Source organism: Neomonachus schauinslandi, chromosome 9 (assembly GCF_002201575.2).
Source record: "Neomonachus schauinslandi chromosome 9, ASM220157v2, whole genome shotgun sequence".
Lineage (NCBI taxonomy): Eukaryota > Metazoa > Chordata > Mammalia > Carnivora > Phocidae > Neomonachus > Neomonachus schauinslandi.
The window spans coordinates 1261218-1289057 of NC_058411.1; positions in this window are offsets into that span (position 1 = coordinate 1261218).

Sequence of the window (27840 nt, forward strand, 5' to 3'; positions counted from 1 at the left end):
ACATGTTCACATGGACACGGGAGCTCTCTCACTCACACACACGTGCATACACATTCACACAGACTCGGGAGCTCTCTCACCCACACACATGCATGCACACACATCCACACGGACTCGGGAGCTCTCTCGCTCACACACACACATGCACACATGTTCACACGGACACGGGAGCTCTCTCACTCACACACACGTGCACACATTCACACGGACTCAGGAGCTCTCTCACTCACACACACGTGCACACATACTCACACGGACACGGGAGCTCTCTCACTCACACACATGTGCATACACGTTCACACGGACTCGGGAGCTCTCTTGCTCACACACATGCATGCACACACGTTCACATGGACACGGGAACTCTCTCACTCACACACACATGCACACACGCTCACATGGACACAGGAGCTCTCTCACTCACACACACACACACATGCACACATGTTCACATGGACTTGGGAGCTCTCTCACTCACACACACGCATGCACACATGTTCACACAGACACAGGAGCTCTCTCACTCACACACACATACACATGTTCACACAGACACGGGAGCTCTCTCACTCACACACGCATGCACGCCTGCACACATGCTCACATGGACACGGGAGCTCTCTCACTGACACACACATACACACACACACACACTCAAGTGCACACATGGGAGCTCTCACACACGCTCACCCTCCCCAGCTCAGGACCGGGGACTCCAGCTCTCTGACATCTCTGCTCTTGTGTGGCACGGGACCCCCCAAAACAGTGATCCAAACTGGCCTATGTGCCCAAGTCAGCCCACTGTCCTGCGGCTACCGCCCCAGCCCCTGATCCAGCCCCTACCCTGCAGCCTTCTGGAGGAGAGAAAGGCTGCAGAGACCACACACAGGCTCTGGGGACCCTCGCACCCCCCGAGCTCTCCACGGAGTATCCTGGGTCTCCTGAGGTGCATGTATGGAAGTGACCCTCCACCAGGCCCTGTCAGCTGTGCTCCAGAGGCCATGGGAGGTGTGCCGTGCCCCCTCACTTCCCTGCGCCCGGGCCTGCCATGCGCGTGCACTGCCCGCCACCTCCCAGCGCACCTGCCTCGGGCTGCAGGACTGAGACCCTGCCTCGGGGAGCCCAGGCACGGCTCTGAGCGCAAAGTGGGACCTCAGGAAATGCTGGTGGCGTCGGTGCCGCTGATATTCGGCCAGGTCTCTCCAACTGACCCAAAGCCCAGGCCCTCCACTGGGGTCCTGGTGGGGGAGCAACCGTGCTTGGTCACACCGGGCGTTCTGAAGTCTTGTCACTCAGTCAGCCAAGCTTTGCCTGGCCCGGGGGCTGCCAGCTCTCGAGGGAGGGCTCCGTCACTGAGGTGGGCCCACAGCGGTCACATCCTTAGGGGGCGCATGGGCCATGGGGAGGAGAAACTCAGACCCCTCCATCACTGTGGGCAGAGACCAGGCCCACAGAGGATGGGGACTTAGGGGAGGGGCCTGCACTGTGCCGACCACGGGGTGCTGCCTACCCCACGGGGCAGCCAGGGCTGGGGCACTTGGCAGCCAGAGCATCATTTCTCTGGACCAAGAGCTCCTTCTCTGGGCCCCTGGTCAGAGCAGGACTTTGCTAGAAAGCAAATGCCGAGCTCTGCTTTCCCGGAAGTCAGGGGCACTGTGGGCAGTTGGCTGGGGCCGGGCCCTGCAACAAGGGGCGGATGGGACCACAGGAGACTGAACATCAGCGCCCCTGCACGTTGCCGGCCCTGCCCTCCTGGTGGGAGCCGCCGGCCCGCCCGTCTGGGGCCTGCCCATGCAGTTCCAGGCTACAGACGGCGGCTGCTGTAAACAGGACCGCAGAGCCGCCCAGAGCTGCCTGGGGGCCCAGGTGTGTCCGTGCAGTGCTGGGGCCTGGCCGCGTGACTTTGGCAGAGAGACAGACAGCAAGGAGGGGACACTAGCCTTAGAGAGACCCTCCCTGGCAGTCCCCACCCCCATCGATGAGAGGGGCAGAGGGCAGGGCTGTCTGCAGAGCGATCTCTGTCTCCTTGTTCTTGGCTCCCCCACATCTTGGCCTGGCCTCTGCACTGTTGGGTTAGAGGCTCCCTGGAGCACCTCTGGGGACATGTGCAGGACTGATCCCCTGTGACCCAGAGGTTCTGTCCCATTTCCAGGTCTTTCTGGCCTCCGCAGGCTCTGGTCCCCTCCCCAGGGTCCACACAGAGCAGGGGCCTGCATGTCACTGGGGCTCGGCCAGCCTAGCCAGAAGCAGAGGGGCTGGCCAGATATTTGTTCTCAGCTGGATGGGGACCCGTTTTTCTTGGCTCTAGCCCTGGCCCAGTGCGGCCCAAACATGCCCTCAACTCCTGTCCAGCTGCCCCCCTCAGGCTGCCCCAGGGACTGTCCTCCGTGCTGCCTGGGTGTGGAAGAACCATGCCCAGGCCCAGCCCTGCCCCCGGACAGGCACAAGTGGGCCCCTGGTGACACCGGGGGTGGCTGTGGCTGAGCTCAGGTCAAGGCTGTCCTGGCTGAGGCCAGCTCTTTAGCCGAGCCCGCTGGCTAGCAACTAGTCCAGTGTGCCCATGGGAGGCACGTGCCCCCGGGCCAGGGGCTGAGTCCCCACCCGGAGGGAGAAGCCCTCGCTGGGGCTGCCAGGTGCTTGAGGCTGGCCCAATGGAGCCAGCGGCCACTCCGACCCAGCAACGAGCCCCTTGGGAAGGGCAGCGCCAGCCCGGGCGGGCAGGAGGGCCGATTCTGCCGGCACCTTCATCCACATCTCCTGGGTCCCTTGCAGAGGACCTTGGGAGATCCGGGTATCTCTCGGGAATTGTCCCCAGGACGCTGGGGAAAGCCCTTCGAGCTCTCCCGCTCTCACACAGCTGTCTGAGGATCTTCGGTGCCCCCGGCGGCGCGGCCCCATGCAGGTCCACCTCGCCAGGCACGGAGCACGGGTCCCCAAGGGCAGCGGGAAGAGGCCGGCCGGGCGCTCCGGTCCCCTGCCTGGGTTCAGGCAGAGGTTGGTACATTGCATCCCACCTCCCTCCCGTGGTGCACCGTGGCTCTTCTGCACGTGGGCCACGAAGAAGGTACAATCTTCAAGTCCCCTGCTTTACAGAGGAAGCTGGGGCCGAGCGGCCTCACACGGCGGGCGATGTCAGAGCCGGGGTCCTCCCGCCGTGGTCTGAGACCTCCGCTGCCCGGCTCCAGACCTGGGAAGAACAGGGAAGGCTGCCTGGAGGAGGAGAGGGTTGGGCTGGGCGAGGGAGGGTGAGGAAGGTGTGCTTGCGGCCCAGGCCCAGGGGAGACGCCGTGCTGGGGGTTACCTGGGGTTGGCAGCGCCGCACACCCAGCCTGCGCTGTTGGAGAGATGGGTGCTCTGCAAAGTGTTACGCAGGCTGTTTGGGCTTGAAGTGTGCCGCTGACCTCTGTCCAGGACAGGGAGGACGGTTCGGGGCGCCCTTCTGCCGCTTCCCCGGGCCAGGCCCTTCGCTCACTGGTACGGCCACACCAGCTCTCCACCTCCTCAGGCCAGGTACTACATTCCCCATCCTGCAGCAGACGAAACTGAGGCAGAGGAGGGGAGGTGATGTACGACTGGAGCCTGGGGAGGGCCTCTTGCCCAGACACGTCTTGGATGGTCCTCACAGTGCCCTCAAGGTGGGGTTCACCTCCCATTTCAGAGCTGGGATCTGAGATGCTGAGGGGCCAGCCAAGGGGTGTGGAACCTGTCCCCAGCCAGGGTGTCTGCCTCCAGTCTTGGGCTCCTCGTCCCCTTTCCGTGAAAGGGGAGCTGGGGCTGTGCCCAGGGCTGCTCCCCAACACAAGGAAGGGTTGAACAGCAAACCTGTCTTGGACTTACCCCAGGGATGAAAGGATTCTCGCTGTCTGCATGGGGAAGGGTGGGGGGTGGAGGGTCTAGGGTAGCTTTATGTCCCAGCATCCCTGCAAGTAATTGTCACCCACTTGACCACTGCAGGACCAGCCCCTGACCACACAGCTTGGGCACAGAAGGGGCTGTTGGGCCCCACCCGTGCACCCGGGGCTGCCCACCACCCCACCAGGCCACCCAGGCCCCCTGCACTGTCCCGTAAAACACGGGCCTGGACCCCATGTCAGGGCTGCAGGGTTCTGTCCTGGGTGGGGTGGGGGTCTGGGCCTGCAGCTAGGAACACTGGTCTGAGCCCCTCATCAGGGCCGGCAGGGTGGGCACGGGGGAGGCTGGCGAAGGTTACTGGAGCTCGGAGGGAATGCTCCAGCAAGGAGGGCAGGGAGCCGGCGGGGACGGGCCTGCCAGGGCTGAGCCAAGGTCCTCCCAGAGCTGCCCCAGGGCCACCCCAGAGCTGGCCGGGTGCCGCCCCTGCCGTGTGGAGCGACTCCCCCACCCCCACCCCGGGGCCACGATCCTGTGAGGAGGAATAGGAGAGCCGGGCTTCTCATGAGTGAGGAGTGGCACCCCGGCTGTCGGGGCCCCCAGACCTCCTCCCCCCACCACCGCTGGTGGAGACACCCAGCCCGCCCCCAGACCCACAGGCTCTTTCTTCCCCACCTTCCCCTCTTAAATCTCAAACAGCTCTTTCTGGCGCTGCTCCCGAGCTGAGCCCTCCTGCACACTCCTTCCTGGGGAGGGGAAGAGGCTGTGGCACGTGGAAGCCAAGTGGGACCACTGGCCAGCTGCCTGCCCCCCACATGTGGGCCCAGCCTCATCTGGCCTGGCCACATCTCCAGGCTCAGCTCAGGGACTGGACTCCAGCTGCCGGTCTCCCCGCCCCCCCCAACGCGCCCTGCTGCCCGTGGCCTCAGATGCCCGCAGCTCCCCCTCAGGTCCCAGATGCTCCGGATCCTCACAGAGGGATTCTTGACCCACCTACCAACTCCCTGCCTGCACCACCGTGCCCTTCCCAGCCCTCCTCCTCCAGCTGCCCCCGGCCCCCCGAGTGTCTTCCCCGAACCCCCAGACTCCTGCTCTGATCCCTGGCACCCAGGGCGGTTGGTCAGGGAACAGGATCCAGGCTGTGCACCCCTCTGCTACGTGGAGCGTGAGCGACCAGTCAGAGCCTGTCCTTGGGCTTCAGGGTGACAGAACCAGCAGTGCTCGGGGAGAAGGCCAACAGGGCAGGGGTGACCTGGGAGGTGGCACCGCTGGACTGCAGCTGGAGCGTGCCTGGGGCTCGGGTCTGGGAACCACTGGGAGAGGCGGGCAGTGACCCAGAGGGTGAGGGCCAGCGGGGATTGGGGTGGGGGCCGGGGTCAGCAGTCCAGGGGAAGGACAAGGACAGGTGGAGCCACTGTGTGGACACATGGAGGCCCTGCCCTTGCCTGAAGCCTAAGAAGTTGGCGGGGAAGGAGGGAGGAGGGAGAAGGGGAGGAGAGGGAAGAGAGGGGGAAGATAGAGGAGGGGGAGGAAGGGAGGAAGGAAGGATGAGGGGATGATGGGAGGACGGGGAGGGGGAGGAGGGGGGGTGAGGAGGGGGGGGGGAATAAAGGGGGAGGAGGAGGGGAGAGGCGCAGGGAGAAGGGGAAGAAGGGGGAGGAGGAGGAGGCTTTGCCGTCTCTGACCCCATCTGGATATGCCCTGTGGAATGCCCAGACCCTGCCCTCCATGGAGAGCTGCCTTCCCTTAGGAGCTCATAGATGGATCCTGGTACCATCATTTCGAAGGATATTAAAGTCTGGACCATCCTGTCGGCCCCCGGCCATCGCGGGAGGCCCACGGTGGAAGAGGGCCCCTTCCCCGGGCAGGTCTGTTTCATCACCTGCCGGTGGTGCCCGTGGTATCACGTGGCGAGGCAGCCCCCCTGCGGACTCCCCGCGAGGGCCCAGGGTCCCGGGGCAGCGTCTCCCCAGGGGACCCGGCGTGGGGGGGCACAGCCCGCAGGGAAGGCTGCAGGGCATCTGTGCTGGGAGGGGCAGGGCGGCCGGGGGGCAGCAGAGTTGGCCCATTCAGAGCCGCTGCCCCCGCCTCGTAACCGTGGCGCTGGGCCAGAGCCGGCCGGGGACGAATGCCGCGAGCACCGTGGCCCCCGGGAGCAGCATGGGTGCTGGGCTTTCAGGGGACCCTCAACCGCAGACCCCCCCTCAGTCACCGCTGCCTGACCACCTCCAGCCAGGCTGACCCTGGGCGAGGGGTGTCCAGCGCGAGAGTCTCTGATTCTCCCCCAGATGGCCTTACCCATTTTAGCCAAGGCCCAGGGGCACGAGGGAGCAGAAGCTCTCACCGTGGAAGTGCCGTGGAAGAATTTCCACACCCTCGTTCTGGCATACACTTTCCTGATGTAGGGCTGCCGTCCTCACCGCCACCCTCTGGGTGCTGCGGCTCAGGTGTCTGTGCCAAGGCCAGGCATCACGGTCAGCCCACGGGCTGCTCAATAGGACCTCCGGGCAGACCCTTCCAGGGTTGCTCAGTGCACAACCCACACACCATGCCCACTACTTCTGCCTATGACCTGAGGCCACCAGGCTGGGTGTGGAGAGGTGCAGCCTGGCTGTCATGACCCGTGTCTCTCTATAACTCAGAAATCTCTTTAGGAAGTTAAAAACAGAGTCTCAACTCGCTCCCTGCTCACCCGCCCTTCCCCTTGCTCTGGATGCAGATCCACAAGTCCTTGGTTCAGGGATTCGGGGTCCAAATTCTGAGCTCTACAGTCAAGGTCAATGGAAGGAGGAGGGAAAGCCCAGCCCAGGGGAGGAAGTGAGCAGCTTGGACCCTAATGCAGCAGAGAAGTCTGTGGGCCTGGAAGGGCATGCGCAGGCCAGGAGCAGCGGTGGGGGCAGCGTGCAGGGGGTAGGCAGGCTGCTGGGCTCCTGGTCAGGGTGCGCTGAGTGGTGCCTTCAAGCTTCCCCTCCCGCAACCTACCCAGCCTCCTGAGTGATCCTCTCTGAGCATCGCCTGGGAACTGGTGTTTTAAAGGTCTCCCAGGGGCTCCATTGCCCTGAGAGATGCGGGAGCCCCCGGGGTCCGTGACAGACGGGCTTCTACATTCACCGTCTCGTCTCATCTCCACGGAAATCCAGGAAGTAGGTGTGAGGCTTATCTCCGTTTCACAGAAGACGAGTCTGAGGGTCAGGGAGGCGATAGGCTGACTGGTGAGCAGAAGTGAGATGTGGGCCTGGGTCTTCCCAGACCTGGCCTGGGAGCCTTTGTCTTCAGCAGGCCCCTGTCGCAGACAGTACTGGGCCTCAGGGTGCCCTCCCCTCAGACCACACGGCCCCCAGGCTGGTGGCTGAGCTGATGTCACAGGAGGATTTCTCCTCCCAGCGTGATTGTTTCGTATTTACTTTTCATTTTCATTTTGCTAGCATTCATTTTGTCTGATTAGATTACCTGTTATTGAAGAAAATTTGGAAATTCTGGGTGAGACTCAAGGGGAAAATTCAAATCCCTTGTAACCCATCACTCAGACCAAATCTGATGCATTTCTTTCTGCTTTTTTGTTTGTTTGTTTATTTGTTTGTTTGTATGACATTCTGTAATTATTTCTGCACTTACTCGTTGGCATTCTAGTGTAAGGAATTCGTCTGTTCATTTTTTATTTCTGTTTGTATGGATTCACACGTTCTTAGTTTGTGCAGTGCCCAACGTTGCTACCACTCTTGTTTGGGTGCTCGCATTGTCCCAGATTTGGCCTGTGGGAGCCCCAGGAAGTCACCACCAGGGTCCTTCATGACACATCCCTCATTCTTCGAGCACATTCTGGCCTTCTGGCACCAAAGGTGTTTCAGGCTAGTTTTCACGTTCCCTGGAAATAGCCATATGAGGAGCCATATGAGAAGCCCCGGTTTCTTTAGTGGAGAAGGTATTTAGAAGACAAGATCTGGGCCCTAAGTGTGCTCAGCACGCTGGGGAGTCCTTGCTCCTGGGCTCTCTCTGCCAGCAGGACTGGTTAATGTGCTTTTCCACATACTGTGTGTAGAAGGACAAGCCTGCATGCAAATACCTTATCGGGAGGTCTTAGCTGATAACCACGTTCCAGTGCAATGTTGCAGGGGTCCATCTTTGTTTTGTGACTTTTCATAGCTGTAGCTTGCCCTCCAGAGGGAGAAACTCGGCTCACGTGGTCCCCAGGACATTTATTCTTTTTCTTGAGCCTAGTATACAGAAAATAGTTTCAGACATGAAATGAGGGGGGAGCCCTAGTGACTGGAGTTCAATATTTGTCTGCAGGGTGTATAAGAGAGAGAGATGGAAGGAGGAGGAGGAAGAAGGAAAGGAAGAAAAGGACGAAGAAGGGGAAATGAATCAGGAGAGGAAAGAGGAGGATTTACACCCAGTGCAATGCATAGATTTTAAAGGCAAAATTTGATGAGTTTTGTCGAACTATATACCCACGTAGTCATCACCCTAATTAAGATATTAAACACTTCCAACACCCCAACACATCCTCTCGTGCCCCCTCCAGTAAGCCCCCAACCCTTCGGCAACCACTGTTCTAGAATTCCCTACCACCACGGGTTAGTTTTGTGACCTCGATGTGAATGCAAGGATACGGCACGCACTTCTGTTTCTGGCTGCTCTGTGTGCCCACAGGAGGATCATGAGACACATCCCTGTTGTGGCATGTGCCCCGGCGGACCCGCTTCTGTTGCTGAGTGCAGTTCCGCTGGGAGCATATATCACTGCTTGTTTATCCATTCTCCTGGTGGTGGACACCTGGGCCGTTTCCAGGATTTGGCTGTTATGAATAAGGCTGCTGTCAGCATCCTTATCCAGTCTCTGGGGACATGTGTTTTCATTTTTCTTGGCTATGGGGACATCCCAGGGAGTGGACTAGCTGAGTCAGAGGGAAGGTCCATGCTTCACTTTATAAGAGACGGCCAGGCTGTTTTCCAGAATGGTTTCCATTTCCCCTCCCACCAGTGGTGCATAGAGTCCTGGTGGCTCCGTCCTAAGCAACACTCGGTCTTTTCATGGTTAGTGAGCCTGGGGCATGTGAGTGTTACCTCGAGTCCTCGTGTCCTCGGGGCCACCACTCGAACCTCCTGATGACGGACGGTGTTGAGCACCTTTCTTTCCTGTTGTTATTGGCCCTTTGTATTTTGTGTTTGCTGAAGTGTTCGTTAAAGTATTTTGCCTATTTTTTTTTATTCTTTGTCTTTTTAGTAGTGATTTGCAGGGCTTTCTTATATGTTCTGGATAGAAGTCCTTTGGCCGACTCGTAAACTGCAAGCATTTTCCCCAAGCACGACCCTTGTCTTATTTAGTTCCTTAATTATGTCTTTTGAAGACCAGAAGTTTTTGTTTTTGCTGAAGTCAAATTTAGCTACTTTTTTTTCTTTTAGGGTTGTTGTTTTTTTGTTTTCTGTTTGAGAAAGCTTTGCCTCTCCAAGGTCATCAAATCATTCTCATGTTTTTGTTTTTCCTGGAAGCTCTACACCTTTAGCTCTCAGGGTTACATATATAACCCATCCCGAAATAATCTCTGTATGTGGTGCGACCTAGTGATGGAGACTCATTTCTTCCCATATATTCATCCACTTGGTTCAACGTTATTTGTTGACAATACCCTCCTTTCCACATTGAATTGCTGGGATATGTCATTCAAAATTCAACTGATCATGTAGATCCGGGTCTGTTTCAGGACTCTCTCTTTGGTTCCATTGAACGATTCGTCTACACCTACACCAAAAAACACATCACCGTCTCCATTACTGCAGCCTTAGAGTGAGTCTGAAATCAGATGGTGCTATTCCTCCAGCTTCATTCTTCTCTTTCAGAATTGCTCTCCTCCTACTCTTGGTCCTTTGCACTTCCACGTAAGTTTTAAGATTAACTTGACAGTTTCCACAAAAGTGTTTCTGGGATATTGACTGGCATGGCATTAAATCTGTGGCCCAGTTTGGGGAGAATTAACCTCTTCATAACACCAAACCTCCAATCTGTGTCATGTTACATCTTCCCATTTGTTCAGGTTTTCTTTAAGTTCTCTAGAGATTTTTTTTTTTAATTAAAACAAGTAGTATTACATTTCAGTTTACAGTATAGAGGTCTTGTTTGGCTTTCAGTAAACTCCTAACCTCCTGATTTTAAATTTAAACCTCCTGTTATAAATGGAACTGTTATTCTAATGTCATTGTCCTATTATTATAAGTTGAAAAATCTATGGTCATAAACTAATCTTGGTGTCTTGATATTGAATTCTGTATCTTACAAAATTCACCAATAGTCCTAGTTATTGTTTCTCAGATTTTTTACAATTTTCTACATAAAGAATTACCTGTGATTAAATAACATTGTACTTCTTTATTTCCAAACTGTATGCCTTTTATTTATTTTCCTGGTTTTATTGCCCTGCTAGGACCTCTAGTACAATAATGAATAATAGTGTTTCCAGCTTCAGGGGGAAAGTGTCCAATATTTCACTATTAAGAATGACGTTTGTTATCTCTAGGTTTTTAGTAAGTGTTCCTTATCAGCCTGAAGAAATTTTTCCTATTTGCAGTCTGTCCAGAGTTTTTCATTTTATCCTGAATAGGTGTTGAATTTTGTCAAATGCTTTATCCATTCTTATTGAGATGATCATAGAGTTGTTCCTTCTTTGGAGTGAGCGACGTGAATTACATTGGATGGGTTTTTAAATATAAACCAACCTTTCATTCCTGAAATAAATCCCACTTGATCACAATGTAATCTCTTTTTTTTAATATTTTACTATTCATTTGCTAATATATAATTAATATAATTTGTTGATATATAATTGCTTATATTCATTTTGCTATTACTTAATTAAAGACATGCATCTATGTTCATAAAGAATATTGGTCTTTTCTTTTGTAACGCTTTTGTCAGATTTTGGTATCAGGATAATGCTGGCCTCATTAAATGAATTTGGAAGTGTTCCCTCCTCTTCTAATTTCTGAAAGAGCTTATGCAAAATTGGTGTTAATTTTTAAAAAACGTTTCATAGAATTTACCTGAGAAAACATATGAGCCCAGAGTTTTCTTTGTGGGAAGGTTTTTGAGGATGAATTCGAGAATTAAAATACATATAGAGCTATTCAGATTTTATCTTATCTTACGTCAGTTTTGATACGTTTTCCAAAAATATGTCTGTTTCACTACATTGTTGCATTAAGTTGTTCGTGACATCTCGTTATCTGCTGTATCCTTGGTGATGTTCCCTTCTTAATTCCTGATCTTAATCATCTGCTTTTCTCTTTTTTTCTTTGATTCCTGGAGTAGGGAGGAGTTTATTTTATTAACCTTTTCAAAGAGCCAATTTCTGGCTTTGTTTATCATTTCTCTTTTTTTAATTTCATTTACTTATGCTTGTACTTTATTATTTCCTTCCTTCTCTGGGCTTAAGTTGCTCTGATTTTGCCAGCTTCCGAGGGTGGGAATTTATTGGCAATTTTTTTTCTGTAGAGGAGGAGGTTTCTTCCTCCTAACACCAAATATGCAGTGTCCCACAATTCGACTGAATTCTGACACTGTCTCTGGTGCCAGGCCCAGATCCCACAGCTTAGGGACTCGGTCCCACTAGACAGCCCAGCAGTCTCCTGTAGTTTTGACCCCCGGTCTGCGAGGCAGGGGTTCCCAGGAACCCCGCCTCAGGCTCAGTAAGTCACTAGAACAGCTCACAGAATCTAAGAAGGTGCTTCACTCACATCTACCTATTTATTATAAAAGAAGAAAAATGAGCAGCCAGGTGAAGAGGTCCATAGGGTGCAGGGGTTTCTGGACCCGTGGATTTAGGGTGTGCCATCCTCCTAGCATATGGATGTGTTAAGGTCTCTGACCTCCTTGTTTAGGGATTTTTTATGGAGGATCCATTAAGTAGGCACAATTGATGAAATCATTGGCCACTGGTGGTTGAACGTAAGCTCCTGCCCGTCTCTCCTCCCTGCAGGTTAGGGGTGGGGCTTGAAATCCCAAACCTCTCCTGGTGTTTTGGTCTTTCTGTCGACCAGCCCCCATCCTGAAGCTTCCTGGGGCCCCCAGCTTCCAGTCACCTCATTAGCATACAGAAGACACACTTATCCCTCTGAGGATCACAGGGGCTTTAGGAGTTGTAGGCCAGGAGCCACGACAAACACAAAATATTTATTTCTTTTTCTATGACATGGCCAAATAGTAAATATTTTAGGCTTTGTGGACCATATCGTCTGTTGCAACAGCTCAGCTCTGCCTCCGTAGTGTGAAAGCAGCATGGATAATACATAAATGTATGAGCATGGCTGTGTTCCAACAAAGCTTTATTTTTAAAATGTGTGGTTGGCCCACAGGACACAGTCTGCCAACTCCAGACTGACTTCATTGATTTTAACCTCATCCTCTTTTCCAATTTAAGGATTTAGAACTTTCAATGCCCCCCTATGCATTGCTTTGTCTGGATCCCACAAAACCCATTCGTGTTTTTGTTATTATTCTGATTGAGATACTTTCCAATTCCTCTTGTGATTTCTTTTCGACCAATGGATTACTTTTAAAGTATGTTACTTAATTTCCATGTATTTGGGGGCCTTTCTAGATGTAATACTATTATTACTTACTTCTAATTTAATTTTATTAAATTGTATCCTTACAATCAGAAACCAGATCATATGCTTGCAATCTTTTGAAAATTTGTTGAGAGCTATCTTATTATATGTCCCTTCACGTGGTTTGTCCTAATGAACGTCCTAGACACACTTGAAGACATTGTATCTTCTGAAATTGTTGGCGGGAGTGTTCGCAAAATTTCAGATAGATCAAGGAGGTTGGAAGCATTGTGTGGGTCCTCCACATGCTTCCCGATTTTCTTGACTACTTCTGCCAGTTTCTTAGAAGGAAGGGTTAAAACCTGTTGTGGGGGTGTCCATTTCTCATGTTAGTTTTGTTGGTATTCACCCCATGTATCTCAAAGCTCTTGTTGGGTGCATACACATTTTGGCTGTGATATCTTCTTGATGAGCTGACCCTTTATCATCATAAAGTGTCCTTCTTTATTCTCCTAGTAGTCTGGTCTTGAATTCCACTTCATCCCATATTCTTTTTTTTTTTTTAATGTTATGTTAATCACCATACATTACATCATTAGTTTTTGATGTAGTGTTCCATGATTCATTGTTTGTGTATAACACCCAGTGCTCCATTCAGTACGTGCCCTCTTTAATACCCATCACCGGGCTAACCCATCCCCCCACCGCCTTCCCCTCTAGAACCCTCAGTTTGTTTCTCAGAGTCCATAGTCTCTCCTGGTTTGTCTCCCTCTCTGATTTCCCCCCCCTTCACTTTTCCCTTCCTACTATCTTCTTCTTTTTTTTAAACATATAATGTATTATTTGTTTCAGAGGTATAAGCCTGTGATTCATCAGTCTTACACAATCCACGTCAGGTTTCTTGCACTCAGCATGTATTTGGGTCTTCATTTTATCCTGTCTGACAATCTCTGCCTTTTAGTCAGAATGTTTCATCCATTTACCCCAGATGTCATTGTTCATGTAGTTGGACTTAGTTTGCCATTTTGTTCATTTTCTATTTGTCTTATTTCTTTTATGTTCTGTGTTCCTCCTTCTTTGGAGTTAATTGAATTTTCTTTTATGTCCATTTAATTTACTTCATTGTGTATGGTTTTTATTTTTGCTTTTTAACTAGATCTCTTTGTATTATATTGAATGTTTGCTCTAGGGATTTTAGTATACATCCTCAATTTGCCAGTCGACTTCGAGTTACTATGGTACATTTGTGTCATTCCCACCCCCCTGCTATTTGTGTGATTATGATTATCGTCAAATACCTTGTATCTGCATATGTTGTTAACCTGACAGTGCAATTTTTGCTTGAAAATTTACAGAGATTGAGGGGCACCTGGCTGGCTCAGTCAGTGGAGCATGCAACTCTTGATCTCAGGGTTGTAAGTTTGAGCCCCATGTTGGGTATAGAGATTACTTAAAAATAAAATCTTTTAAAAAAATAAAGTTTACTGAAATTGAGAGATGGGAAGACAGTATTTTGTATTTACCTATAATCCTGCCATTTTTGTTTCTTCTAATCCCTCACTGCACACATGAGGTCCCCTTTGGTGTTATTTTTCCGTCTGCGATAAGAGTTTCCTTCAGCAGGGGCGCCTGGGTGGCTCAGTCGTTAAGCGTCTGCCTTCGGCTCAGGTCATGATCTCAGGGTCCTGGGATCGAGCCCCACATCGGGCTCCCTGCTCCGCGGGAAGCCTGCTTCTCCCTCTCCCACTCCCCCTGCTTGTGTTCCCTCTCTCGCTGTGTCTCTCTCTGTCAAATAAATAAATAAAAAATCTTTAAAAAAAAAAAAAGAGTTTCCTTCAGCACTTGGTGTAGTGCAGATCTGCTAGGGACAAATTCTCTCAGCTCCATTATCTGAAAATATATTTTCTTTCATTTTTGATGGGTAAGTTCTCTTACAGAATTCTGGATTTTGCTTTCTGTTTTTCTTTCAACGCTTACAGATGTTGATCCATTGTCATCTGGTCTCTAGTGTTGGTGATGAGAAGTCAGCACCATAATTAACACCACTGTTCTGTATGTAATCTGTCATTTTTCTCGGGCTGCTTTCAAGTATCACCCTTCACTTTTGGTTTTTAGCAATTTGACTCTAATTTCCCCATGGTGGCTTTCTTTGTATTCTTCTTGCTTGAAATTTTCCAAGGTTTTGATTCTGTAAGTTGATATTTTTAATTCATTTGGGCAATTGTGTTAGACTTTTATATTACCCCACATGACATTGAGGTGCTATTCATTTTTAAAAATTGCTTTCTTCTTCATTCTTCAGATTGGATTTTTTTTTTAAGACTTTATTCATTGATTTGAGAGAGAGAGAGAGCACAAGCCAAGTGGAGAGGCAGAGGGGAGAGGCTCCCGCCAAGCAGGGAGTCCGATGCAGGACTTGATCCCAGGACCCTCTGATCATGACCTGAGCCGAAGGCAGACGCTTAACCAACTGAGCCACCCAGGCGCCCCCAGATTGGATAGTTTTTACTGACTTATCTTCAAGCTCACAGTCCTCGCTTACTTTTTCCCTTCCGCTGTTATGCCCTCCAGTGAATTTTTCATTTCAGCTACTGTATTTTTCAGTTTTAGAATTTTCATTTGATTCTTTTATGTATTTTCCACTTTCTTGCCAAGATTCCTTATCTGTTTAATAATTATGTTCATATTTCCTTTTAAGTCCTTGACCATATTTATAATAGCTATTATTATAAAATTTATTTCTCCTATTTCCAACGTTTGGGTCATCTTCAGGCCGATTTCTATTGACTGTTCATTCTCCTCGCAATTCAAGTAATTTCTATTTCATGTAGGGCACTGTGTATGGTATATTGTAGAATATCTGGATCTTGTTATCTTCTGAAGCATGTTGATATTTGCTCTTGGGAGCAATCTGTTTTGCTAGACAAAAACTCCAAATTCTGCCCCTCCTGCCCTGGATATCAGCTGTCCTATCTGCTTGGTCATCTCAGCCCTTCAGCTTGAGCTTTGTGAGGGCCTTCTTGGTGCTTCCTCTGAGCCCATGCAGTGCAGCTGTCCACCAATGTGACCACAGTCGCATGCACATTTGGAGGCTTCTCTCTCTGTGGCTCTCCTCTCCAGGATTCCACCTCTACTTCTAACTTCTCTGGCACTCGCAAACTCTGTTCCCTAACCCCTCAGACTGGAACACTTACAGCTTTCAGCTTCAGTTTTAGCTGCCCTGAACCATGAGGGTTGGGGATTTCTCTAAAGCGAAAGGTTGTATAAACATGAATCTCTACCAGTGCAGCTCTCTTCTCAAAAGCCAATCCTCTGCACTTTCTGTTTGCTTTTGGCTATCCTCTGGTACCCTCAAATAATTGTTTTTTTATACTTTGTCTACGTTTGTATTTGTTATTTGTAAGAGGATTAGTCTGAGACAAGTTCCTTCTGGTGATTTTCAATGCATGTGTTATTCCAGCTTACAGAAAAAACTGGTCATGTATTTCTTTGGTTATGGTATGGTTGGACACTTTTAAAATAATTTTTTGTCATTTATAATCCTTCATGTATGAATTGTCCTTTGTCAGTTTTGTTTGATATGATAGCACCTTTGTGGAGAACTTTTAAAAAAAAATTTATTTATTTATCTGTTTGTTTGTTTGTTTATGGGAGAGAGAGAGAGAAGGAGCAGAGGGAGAGGGACAAGCAGATGCCAAGCTGAGCATGGAACCTGACATGGGGCTCCATCTCACGACCCTGAGATCATGACCTGAGCCAAAACCAAGAGTTGGACACTTAACTGACTGAGCCACCCAGGTGCCCCTTTGTGGAGGATTTTTTTAAACTCTTTTTGTTTATTACATTTGTTGCAACTATTTTCAAAATTTGTTGTTTGATTTTTGGTCTTGTTTATTATATTTTCAATACATAGAATTATCAAGTAGTTGCATGGGCATGTTATGCTTTTATGCATTTAAAAGCCTTTACAATTTACTAAGTGTTTTCATTAAGAATACATTTTAAAATTTCCTGTATGATATTCCAACATTTATGCAGATAATATTTAGAAGCCTATTAATGTATTGTATATTGTTAAATATTTGTATTATATTAATTCATTCTTCCCTTCCTATATCAAACCTTCAGAGATTGTTGATTGAACATACAGCTGAATTTTGTTGGTTAGTATTTCATTTTTTATTTTGCCTGAGTTTTTATATTTGACAGTAGACTTTCCTGAAGGATATTCCACAGAACACCACTCCCAGGAGATGCCTCCAGATTGAAATGGTTCTTTGGTTGACAAATAAGATTGGGACATGCTACAGATTGTATTCCTGCCTTTCTTAAAATTTATTTTTTGCATGTTAAAGACTTTAAGAGGTTCTTCATTAAAGAGTTTGTTGACTTTATTGAACCTGACCTTTTTTTTTAACCCTCATGAGATCATGGAATCTTCTTTCTTATATTATGCCTATTTAATATACTTTGAAGAACACATGGTGAGTTATAAATTTGTCAAAATTACTTAGCAAGTTTTCCAAATCTATAAATATCTAAAACTGAGTACATAATTTTGGAATATATCATGCCTTAAAAGTTTACAGTATCTCTTCAATAAGCGTGCCCAAGTCTGGAGGAAATTCTTTTCTATTCTCAACACTTTTTTCTAAGGGATAGTGACTTACTCATATTGTTTAGTTCTTTTAATGTCAACTTTGATCATTTATCTGTTTCATTCAGATTTATTAGCATAAAACAGTGCAAGTAATTCCTTACTGATTTTTAAAATTTTCTGCATATTTGTTTTATTTCTCACGTGATTTAAAATTTTGTTTAATTGATATTTCTCATCCCCCCCCTTTGTAATAACTAGATTAGACAAAGTTTGGTCTGTTGTGCTGGATTCTTCAAAGACTTAGCTCTTTAATTTACTTATCTCGTAGGTCTTAATCTACTTATCAAGTCTTACTTTTTTCTTTTTTAATTTAATATTTTCTGCTATTATCTTCACTATTTTAATCTTCTTTGGAATGGCTTTTTAAAAAAACTCATTGACTTCAAAGTTTTGATCTTTTTTTTTTCTTGTTGGCTAACGAAAGCATTTATAGATGTGACTTTATCTTTGAGGACAGCTTTGTAGAAACCCATTAGTCATTAGCAATTTCATTATTTTTTTGATAGTCTAGAATTTAAATAATATTTCTTTTTTTTTCCATTTTTTTCCCTCAAATGTACATGGGGATAATTTTTAATTACCAGTTGGTAAGAATGTTTTATTTAGAACTTTGTTAATAATTTCAAGTTTTTATCCTTCAACATAAACTAATGTCATTTGTATAATTTTAACTTTTTGAATATATTGAAGTTTTATTTATTTATTTGCCTAGGAAATGTGCTTTTAGGAAATCTGCCATTGATCACTTGAAATAACATTTTTACCTACCCAAGTAATCATGATTACATTGTCTTAGTAATAAATAGCAAACATGTTTGAACCTAAAACACACTTGCCCTCCACCCCAGTTCTAGTCTCCTCCTCAGAAAAAAAAATCACTGTAAGGCAGCTTGGTCATTTTATCTGAGAGAGCAAATCCTCAGTTTTGTTCTCCAAGATTGTTTTATCCTCATCCATTGGTGAAATACCCCTTGGATTTTGGCATAATTTGTACCAACTATTGATTATTTTGAGAATTGATGTTAAAACCTCAATATTCAGTCTTCTAATCTATGAGCACAGTATTATTTTCCATTTATTTAGGTCTTTGTTGATTCCTTTCAAAGATATTTTGTAATTTTCAGTTGGAGGCCTTAAACATCTTTGGCTACAAAAGCAGCAAAGGTGTTATCTAGATGTTGGATATTTTTCATGCTATTGTAAATAGTATGGGTTTTAAATTTTTGTTCTCCAAAACTGGGTTGCTGGTGTCTAAAAATATAATTGGTGATTTTGCTAAATTCCTTTCTTAATTCTAGGAGTTTATGGTTAGATTGATTTGGCTTTTCTGTGTACTAGTAGTCATGGTATTTGCAAATAATGACACTTTGATTTCTTTCTTTCTTATATTGTCATTTATTTTTCTTGCCTGAATGCATTTCCTATAAACGACAATATCATGTTGGGTAGAAATATCGACAGTAGGCATCCATCCAGTTCCTGCTTCTGATGCTTACTCTGTGTCCGATGTGTTCTCCTTACCGTTTAAGGAAGACCAGTCACATCTCTTTCAAATCACTGAGACCTTTTCCATCAATGTGTATCATTGGATTTTATTAAATCCTGTATTAACTGAGATGAACCAAAGTCTCTTTTTTATACATTAGCTTTTAAATTGTATTAATTGATTTTGCATCCCTAGAATGAACCCCATATGGTACCAATACATTATTATCCTTACGTATCACTGGATTAAATTTGTCAATATTTTCCCATGTTCATGAAGGAAATCGGTCTATTATTTTCCTTTCTTCTCATGTGGAGTTTTGATAGCAAGGTCATACTGGCCTCGTAAAATGACTTAGGATATGTTTTCCTTTTCTACCCTTTAGGATAGTTGGTGTAAAGTCAGTGTTATTTCTCCCTTAAATATTTCAGGAAATTCATCATGTAACCATTTGAGATTTGGGTTTTCTTGGTGAGAAACATTTTAATAATGGATACAATTTAGTTAATAAATATCAGACTATTCTGATCAAATCAAATACTATCTGTCAATTCTGATAAGTTGTGTTTTGGAGGGGAAATCTGCACATTGAATCTAAATCGTCAAATTTGTTAACAAAGTTATTCATAATATTCCCTCCTAATTTTGTTAATGCACTTTATTCCTGCTATCATTTATGCTTCCTCTCTTTTTTTCCTCCTTTGATCATTTTTGCTAGAGATATATCCATTTTATTCATCTTTTTAAAGAATCAAATTTGGCATGGTGGGTTTTCTCTGATGTATGTTTTCTATTTCACTCGTTTCTCATCATGTCTTTATCATTTCATTCCTTCTGCTTTCACTGGGCTTAGCTTTTTTCAGTTTCTTAAGATGGAAGCTTAGAAAATTGTTTTTCAGGGGCACCTGGGTGGCTCAGTCGGTTAAGTGTCTGCCTTCAGCTCAGGTCATGATCCCAGGGTCCTGGGATCGAGCCCCGCATCGGGCTCCCTGCTCAGCGGTGAGTCTGCTTCTCCTCTCCCTCTGTCCCTCCTCCTTGCTTGTTCTCTCTCTCTCTTTCAAATAAGTAAATAAAATCTTTTTTAAAAAGTTTCTTAAAAAAAGAAAATTGGTTTTCAGCCCTTCTTCTTTTTAAATATACACATATTGGGCTATAAATTTCCCTCTGAACACTGCTTTAACTGAATTCTATTTTGATATGCTGTGTCTCCATTGGCAAGCAGCTCGTGCTGCATTTTCTCTTCCTTTGTGATTTCTTCTCTCTGACCTATGGTTTAGAGGTCTATGGCTTAATTTCCAAGCAGCTGGGGATTTTCCAGTTGTAGTTATGTTTTTATTTCCAGCTTAATTCCACAGTGGCCAGAGGACACACTCCTCAGTGATTTCCAACCTTCTTGGTCATGCCAGCAAGTGCCGTGTGCTAATAAAAAGAACGTGCATGTGGCTGCTGTCCAGGGCAGTGGTCAGTTAAGTAGACCTGCGCCACCTGTCAGTTAAGTAGACCGTCAACTGTATTGTTCAGAACTTCCATATCTTTCCTGATTTTTTTTCTTTTTTTTTTTTTTGCTTTTGTCTGCTTATCCACCATCAAGAGAGGTGGGTAAATACTCCCTCTGTGAGTATTATGGATTTCTCCTTTAGTTTGGTCACTTTTTGTTTCCCACATTTTATGTTATTGATGCTTATCTAGGGTTGTAATAACTTCCTCAAATGTTGATCCCTTCAGCAGACATCTGTACTCATCTCCAGCATGGCATCTTGTCTTGACACCCACCCCAACCGTGCTAGGGACCCTCTAGCTTTCTCTTGCTTACTGGTCGCACTTTCTACCTTCTTTCTCTCTCTCTCTTTTTTTCTTTCAACCTGTTTTATGCTCTTAGATTCAAGGAGTGTCTTTCTTTTAAGTGGCTAATAATTGGGTTTGATTGTTTGGTAACCAGTCTGACACTATTGGTCTTTCACCTGAGATATTTTACCCATTCTGTGTAACAGAATTTCTAGATTGTTGGTTTGTTGTCTGTCTTCTGGTTTTCTAGATGCCCACGTGGTTTAAGGCCCGTTTCCCTCTTATTTCTTGCTCTCTCTCAGACTCTTGACACCTTTGTATGGTCCCACTTTCCTTCTCTTACCTTGCTAGTCATACATTCTGTTACTATTTGGGGTGCTAACCTGAGAAATTTCAGGATCATTCTTGACTAATAGGTAACAGTTCTCTGCTAGGGGGTGGGCCCTCTCTTACCCACTTATGTCTGCAGCTTTTTGCTTCATTGTTTCTTTGCATTTAAATTTAAAGTACACTTTATGTGCCTGAATCCATGAGTGTTGTTGCTACACACCACAGATGCTTATTTATATTTACCCAAGTACTTACCTTTCCCACCCACAGCTTTCGTTCCATCTGACATTTCCATGTTTCTGCTGAGATTATTTTCTCCCCATCTGAAGAACTCATTTTAAAATTTCTTTAGTTCAAGACTGGCGGTGATGAATTGTCTCCGTATTTCCCTGCCTGAAACATCTTCATTTCTGAAGTGTCTTTTTACTGATTGTAGAATTCTAGACTGGCAGTTCTTTTTTTATTTCAGCACTGTAAAACTGTCATTCTACCGCCTTCCAGCTTCTTTCATTCTGGCAGGAACTCAGCCCTCAATCTCATTTGTGCTTTTTTTTTTTTTTTTTTGTAAAGATAATTCATTATTTTCCCTTGGTCACCTTTAAAGTTTGCCCTTTTCCTCTTGTTTTTCCGGGATTTCTCTGTGACGTGTCCAGGTGTGGCTTCCTTGGCATTTATCCTGCTCGGGGCTTGCAGAGTTTCCGACATCTGCAGGTGCATGCCTGCCATCAGTTTCAGAAAGTTCTCCATCACTGTTCCTCCTTCTGGGGCCACACCTGCCCACAGGACAGGTGTTTCAGTGAGTGCCTGTGTTTTTCCTGTTTCCCCTGGCTGTCTGCTTCACTTTGGACAGCTGTAAATTCACTTTTCACTCAGTTCTTTAACCCAGAGTCCTGCTGTGTCTGAAATGCCATTAAATCCATCCACTGGCTTCCTAATTCCAGACATTATATTTTCCAGTTTTAGAATTTCCATTTAGTCTTTTTCTATATTCTACTTCTTTGATACAATTCTCTCTTTTTCCTCTATTTTCTTGAACATACATACCACAAGTGTTTTAAAGTCCTCACCTGAAGATTCCAACGTCCCTGCCACCTCTGCTTCTCCTCCTGTTTTTCCTTCTTGGGTTTCAGTCATGTGTTTGTTGGCATGCTTGGTACCTTTTTGGTTGGTTAGTTAGTGGATTGGCTGCTGGACATCTTGGGTAAAGGAAATCTGTAGAAGGTACACAGGGTGACGGCCACTGGAAAATGTCCCCCCTTCTCTGCAGAGAGCGGGGAGTGACCGCCCGATGCAGGGACCTGAGCAGAGTCAGGGCTGGGCCGTGGTTTGACCATTCGCAGGCTCACCTGTCTCAGGAGTGCAGCGCCTTCAGAAAGTTCAAATGTGGGCCTGGTGGGCTCACAGGGGCCCGGCCCAGCGGGTCTCGATCCTTTAAGTGTGGGTAGTCTTCAGGACATTCTGCTCTGTTTTTCGGAGGTTTCAAAGTCAGATTTTAGCTTTCCACACCAGGCAGCTTCAGAACTCGACAAATGTCTTGCCGGCTGTGTGTTGAGGCTCATGACTCTGAATCTGCCTGATCCCCACCCCCACGCTTTTGCTCTGCCTGGACTGAGCCTCCACCCCCAGCCTTTAACCAGGGCAGGACAGCAAAGGCCTGGGCAAAACACGCTCCGACCCTCATCGCACCTCTCGGGCCCGATTCCCTCTCTGGGACTCCAGCCTCTCTCGTTGTTTCCATAGTGCCCTGATACCTTTAAACAGATTGCTTTTGTGTTCCATCCAGCTCTTCCATTTGCTCTCAGCCTGAAATGTTAGTCGATGGCCCAGAAAGAGAATTGCATTGGGTATTTTTAAAGGTAATTGCTAAGAAGTGGATTTGCTGAACCACGCTTCATGAGCATTTAACACTTTAGTAAGAATTATTACCAAATTGTACCCTCGATCAATCATGAAGGGCTGGGCTCTGCCATGGTAGCAAATGGCCCCCAAATCTCAGCAGCCGTGGCCAGAAGGCTCACTTCTCAGGGTTCTTCATGTCCACTCTGTTGGCTCAGTCGAGCTCCATGCTCCATTTGCTGTGGGAGCCAGGGAGTGAAGGGGCCTCTCCCTGGGTCACCGTTGGTCATGGTGGCAGAGAGGCCAACACTGTGGAAGCATGCTGGCCCTTGGAGCTTCTACGGGGAGGTGACGCCTGTCCCTTCTGCTCACCTCTCCCTGATTAGACCACGTCACGTGGCCACACGGGGACACCAATGTCTGTAATCAGTATCGCGGCCTACACCGCCCTCCAAAGATGGGGCTATTTTTCTTCCCTTTCTCACCACGATTGTTATTTAAAATATGCTTAATCTCGCTAATTGGGCAGTTGAACAATATCTCATTTCTTAAAATTTTACATTTCCCTAGTGAATGGGATGCAGTGATTATTCATGTGTCTTTGATGTTCCATTGACTTACGGACAAGTAAGTTGTGTTTTATGATTCTGGGGTAAATATAACATAGAGAATACATATAGATTCTTCTCCACTAACTACATGATCCATAAGCTCCATATTCTTATTTATTTGGGGGCTTGACCTGGCGCACACGAAGGCTGCTATGCTGGAGGTTCCAACACAACTCAGTCCCTTTCCCGTTATATATTTTGATGTTAGACGTTGCACTCATCAACGCTCGAGGTCGTTACAGCTTCTTGAGTATAATCTCCTTATTAAGACACGTTGGTCTTTGTCTCAAGTATTCTCGACATCTCTAGCATCACTCCTGCGTTGTTTTGGTGGCATCTGCCCGTGTAAACGCCTGCAGGCATGCATTCACTTTAAACCACACACCGGGGCGTATGCAGACCCCCCCACCCCCGTGCATAACCTGTGACGGGACTCAGTTTTTAAACATGGCCTGAGTCCTTGCCCTGTTGCGGTTGGGTGGGTGTCCTGGGTCCCCGCCCACGCAGTGCCAAGTCCCTGCACCAGCAGCCGCTGGCTGGCCACCTTTAATTTCCTCCTCCGCTTTTCACCCACGATTCATAAGCTCCCTGAGCCCTTCACACGTGAAGGGAAAAGCCCCTTGTGGCCCCATATCTTCTACTCATGGTGGCCAGTCTGCCCACCCTCTTTTTTTTTTTTAATTTTTTTATTGTTATGTTAATCCCCATACATTCCATCATTAGTTTCAGATGTAGTGTTCCATGATTCATTGTTTGTGCATAACACCCAGTGCTCCATGCAGAACGTGCCCTCCTCAATACCCATCACCAGGCTAACCCATCCTCCCAGCCGCCTCCCCTCTAGAACCCTCAGTTTGTTTTTCAGAGTCCATCATCTCTCATGGTTCGTCTACCCCTCCGATTTCCCCCCTTCATTCTTCCCCTCCTGCTATCTTCTTCTTCTTTTTTTTTTTCTTAACATATATTGCATTATTTGTTTCAGAGGTACAGATCTGAGATTCAACAGTCTTGCACAGTTCACAGCGCTTACCAGATCACATACCCTTCCCAGTGTCTATCACTCAGTCACCCCATCCCTCCCACCCCACCCCCCACTCCAGCAACCCTCAGTTTGTTTCCTGCGATTAAGAATTCCTCATATCAGTGAGGTCATATGATACATGTCTTTCTCTGTTTGACTTATTTCGCTCAGCATAATACCCTCCAGTTCCATCCACGTCATTGCAAATGGCAAGATCTCATTCCTTTTGATGGCTGCATAATATTCCATTGTATATATATACCACATCTTCTTTATCCATTCATCTGTTGATGGACATCTTGGCTCTTCCACAGTTTGGCTGTTGTGGACATTGCTGCTATAAATATCGGGGTGCACATACCCTTTCGGATCCCTACTTTTGTATCTTTGGGGTAAATACCCAGTAGTCAGTCTGCCCACCCTCTTGTGCCTTCCTCCCACTCGGGCCTGCCTCTCTCACTGCAGTGCTCCCCAGAGGTCATCCCTGACCTCCTCATCCCCAGAACCAGGGCCGCCCCTGGGTCCTCCCTGCCCTGGGCCTCTGCAAGCTCTGGTGCAGCCTGTGACTTTCTGAGGTCCTCTCCACTTCCTGACACCCCATCCGTCAGCTCTTCCTGGGCGTGGGCCCTCAGCTTCCCTCTCCAGCATCCTCTGTGGTCCCTCATCTTCCGCTCTTCCCTTCTGTGGCCCAGCCTGGGTCCCAGGCCTTCATTTCTTGTTCCACAACAGTGCCCCCCAACTGCTTCGTGACTGCTTTTCCTGGGTCCCCATCACCCTGTGCAGAACCACAGACACAAGAAGCATGACCCTGTCTCCCACTCTGACACCCAGAGTCTTCCCAGGGCAGGCAGGGGGCGTGTGTGTGGGCTGTGGCCACAGCCGTGGGTGTGAATCGTGGTTCTACCGCTTCAGAACTCTGGACCCTGGGCAAGCCACTTGTCCCCCAGCCCTCTCTTTCATCAATAAATAGGGACACAATGCCCACCCTCTCATCTGGTTCCCATGAATGCCCAGTGATAGAGGGCCCTAAGGGTGACGGGTCCTCATTTTCCTATTATTATTACTATTGGCACGCTGGTGGTGGAAGATGCTAGGCGTTCAACCGAGAGTCTGAACAGACTATTTTTAGTAAATCTACTTCACTTCACTCCTCTCTCGAGAGAATGAGCCAGTGGTGTTTCTGAGTCCTTGGAGATCTGCAACAGCTTGCTCTCTGTCCATGCCTGAGTGACATCGAGGCTGATTGTCCATCAGAGCCCCTTCTCCTACAGCCACATGCTCTGTGTCTTTGTGGTCGTTAGGGCTAATTATCTCCCCCCACATTCTTTAGATAAGGAGCCTGGTCCTCTGACAGCTGGGGTGGAAAGCAGTGCGGGGCGTGTGCCTACCCCGTGGCCCCCCAGCTGGGCTTCCATGGGGGTGGGAGCCTCTGTTGCCGGGGAGACGGAGGCGGGGTTGAAACGGTGATGGGCAGAAGCAGCTAGGGCGGAGGTCACCGCAGGGGTGGGCTGGGTCTCTGTGCTCCGTGTTCCCAGGGCAGGCGCCATGGCCGTGCTCATGCCCCCCAGCCGCACAGGGGTCTCCGGGGGCCCTGCCAGAGTGATGTCCTCACCAGCAAGACTGCTGTCTTTGAGTTAGTGGGAGCCTCCGGTCAAGCCTGAGTCCCAGGACCCAGGGAGGTGGGTCCCCATTCCGTCGTGGGCCTTGTGCTCGAAAGGGTGCCTTTATAGAGAAATTCAGAGCCACACTGAGCCTAGTTCCTGTGGATCCTAGACATCACTTGGGAGCAAGGTCTTCAGAGCAGACCCCGAGCCAAGGATGCGCGGCAGATTGTTTCCTAAGAAGCCACTCCCCGGGGAGACGGTGAGGCGGACAGTGGCCAGGGAGCACGGTCCAGCCTTGCCTGAGCACGAAGGAGCCCTGAGGGGTCAGCGGTACCAATTCCGGGTTCAGTTCCCAGGGTTCCCGCGCCCCAGTGCCCAGTCTGGACTCGCACACCACTTTTGCCTCAACCCATTGGCCAAAGAAGGAGTAAGGGCAGAGCAGGGTCAAAGGGAAGGCGACCAGGCTTGGTGGAGTCGGACAGAGCAGAGCCCGTCCAGGGTGGGCGGCGCCGTGTCTGAGCCCCACTTGCGGCTGCCCATCGGCTGAGCTACCGCAGCGGCTTGCCCCAGCCCCTGCTCTCAGCCCTTCTGCTCCTTCGCCTCCTGACTACGACCCCATGTCTGTCCATTTCTTTGCGGAGAACTTAGGTAGCCTAGAGTCCCTCAAGTCACGGATAGTTTTAGAAATGCTTGTTTATGGTTAGATTTGAGTCGTAGTTATAAGATCTTATTCTGGGATAGAATTCTTGGCTCATCCTTCTTTCTGGAGGATTGCGTGGGCCTGGCGTGGCTCTCTCCCAGTGCTGGAGTGGCGACAGCGGACCCCAGCCAGCCGAGGGTCCTCCGCCTTCTGTGCCTAGCTCTGCGCCCGAGTGGCTTGCTTGCGGTGCTGTCCCACCCCCACCCCACAGGCCCCAGGCTGATCACCTGCGCCAGCCTCCCTCGAGGGATGCGTGCCCTTTGCAAGTTCTTGGGAATTGTTCGAATTGTTCCTTTTTTTTTTTTTTTTTTAGATTTTATTTATTTGTCAGAGAGCGAGAGGGAAAGCACAAGCAGGGGGAGCCTCCAGCAGGCAGAGGGAGAGGGAGAAGCAGACTCCCTGCTGAACAAGGAGCCTGGTGTGGGACTCGATCCCAGGACCCCGGGATCATGACCTGAGCTGAAGGCAGACGCTTAACCCACTGAGCCAGCCAGGTGCCCCTCAAATTGTTCCTTTTATGTCCATGCTGTGGTCTTCTGTGAGCCACCAATTATGTGTGTGTTATTTCCCTGATTTCTCTTCTTTCCTGTCCTTTTTCTTTAATCCCTTTAACTCTGTCCCTTTCTGCTTTGTTTCCCTCGCTCTCTCCGAGCATGCTGCTGCCCTCCCTCTGGCTCCGGCCGGCCCGCCTCTTGGGGTTCTGTTCTCCCACCTGTTTTTTGAGCCCATTCTTCATCTCGTGTTGTCTGATGGCTTCTTATTTAAGCCTGTTCTGGCTTTTGTTTCATAGAAGAGATGTTTCATTTAGATCTTTAAGTTACTGATTTAAACAAGGAAACAAAGTGTTGGTCTCCCCAGGGCAGGGTCTCCCCCCACGAACCTGTGACTGAGGGGACTCACACACCACTTTTGCCCCCATCAAGCACAGCCTGTCTGGGCCCGGGAGGGTGCCCAGCCCTAGTAGACGTTTCCTTGGCATTGGGGGAAAGAAAAATCGTATTTAGAAGGAATAACAACTCACTGGGCTTTGCTAAGAAAGACAGACGACAGCCCAGCAGAGTTGTCTCCGATGCACATTTAATAGGAATACACCTTTGGGAGGAGAGACAGAAAAAGGGAGACTTTAAATAGTGTGATATGCTGGAAGCTTCCATGTGATTCTCCAGACCTACGTACCCCTCTCCACCCTCTCCAGACCCCCCGAGGCTGACCTGCTTGGACCACATCAGTGACCCCTGTGTCCTTGGCCAGTGGGAGGGGTGGCCCACCCCAGCTGGACGACACTGAGCCACTTTGGGCTTGAAAATCTCAGACCCTAAGGCCCTAACATACTTCCTAAGCTGATGATTCTGAGGACTTAGTTGGCAGGTTGTTTCCAGCTAATTTGCAAATACTTCAGACGTTAATCCCATTTT